Source organism: Cynara cardunculus (genome assembly GCF_001531365.2).
Source record: "Cynara cardunculus var. scolymus isolate 2C chromosome LG 1, CcrdV1, whole genome shotgun sequence".
In the NCBI taxonomy this organism is placed as follows: Eukaryota; Viridiplantae; Streptophyta; class Magnoliopsida; order Asterales; family Asteraceae; genus Cynara; species Cynara cardunculus.
This window is the reverse complement of record NC_037528.1, coordinates 27,155,797-27,157,575: the sequence shown is the minus strand read 5'-3', so window position 1 is coordinate 27,157,575 and position 1,779 is coordinate 27,155,797.

The following is a 1,779-nucleotide window of genomic DNA, read 5'->3' as shown; positions in this document are numbered from 1 at the left end:
ACAATCTGGTAGAGGCAATCGGTCTGGATGAAAGCAGTAGAAGATCGAACAGAGAGAAGTTTTAGGATGGATAACTCGACAACCTCTTTATAGAGACCATTCCACTTGCAGGTAGAATCAAATGAGATGGAATATAAGGGAGAAGAGATGCAGGTGATGGCAGAAGCGGAGGCACGAAATTTGGATAAGAAGGTCCAACTCTTCACCACCATACTTTGTTATAAAATAAAATAAATAAAACATTGTATATGAACAAAAAAATTCTTTTAACATAAAGAAATTTAAATCTTACTATCCTATGCTAACATATGAACCTTCCAATTGCTAAAATAATCGTCAATCCATTTTCTTATGAAATATGCTTTAAATAAAACTATTAGTCAAAACTTGAATACATCCGTTTTCTTTTCTCTTGAATAAATAATATGTGGTTCATTTGATGAGTGATCAATTGAACTCACGAATGAATCAAGAAACCCGTTAGGGAGACTTTAATTTACTTTAATATCAAAATCTCAAAACAAAAAATAATCTAAACATACTGAATTATTTATAGGTCTAAATCCTAACTAGGAAAACTTAACCATGAAACTATTATGATTTCTGAATCAAACACTAAGATAATAGATTAAACCAATCTAATTAGAAAATAAATCCTAATTATAGACAATATCTTCCAACATCAACATTTACACTCAAATTACCATCGGATTAGAGACGAATTTTAATTAGTTATGGATTTAGTTAAATTTTGTCGTTAATTTTTCAGTAATTTAATCAAATTATTTTCTATTTTTTTAATTTAAAAAATCACCAACATAATATATTTTATTTTTAATTAAAATAAATTTTATCTGTGTTCCTTTTTAAATATTTTTTTATTTTTGAAATTTGAAAAATCACATACGAATGTAAGTACTTTTTTGTAAATATAAGTACTTCTTTGGTATATTTGTTTCGTTTTATATATGTAAGTACTTTTTTGGTTCAAAAATGTTTAGAGACTTAATCGTTCAAAATATGATAGTTCATTGGTTTTTTTTCCGACTTTTTCTATTATTTTACCACATTAACCAGTTGTATATGTCATAAGATGTATCTAACATATTTTAGAAAGTCCAAGGAATGATTTAACAGGTTTTGGAATGTCCAAGGACTTACTTGTTCCAAAAAATTGTTCAAATACTTAATCATTCCAAACACTGAAATCCATTGGATTTATTTAGACTTTTCTCATATATATATATATATATATATAAACATAAAAATATAAGAAAACCCAAAGAATTAGAATCAAATAACTTATTCAAACCGTTGATTGAGATGATTTAATGGTTGTGGTAAGATAGATGGTTATAACCACCTTTTTTTTAAAAAATAAAAATATTTCCCCTATTTTTTAAATAAAAAATCGGTGAAATATAACAAAAATTGGAGCAAAACAAGTTACATTAAGAACGATCACTTTACTATCTTTAATTTGGCATTCATTTGATATATTTTGTTTTCCATTTTTCGTGGCTATTCGGTTATTTTTTATTTAAGATTCTCTCCAGATATCATTTATATATATATATATATATATATATATATAGGTCTCAACCGTTGAATTTGTAAATAATACATTTAGTATATGATCAAACACTTAGAAATTCTTTATACTTGTCTTACAGTAAGAATATCTGATGAACCACATTCATCAGATATAACACCAAAGGATTGATATCCGAACCCTTAAGCTTATGGTTTCAGATATGAAACATATCATCGGATCCTCAA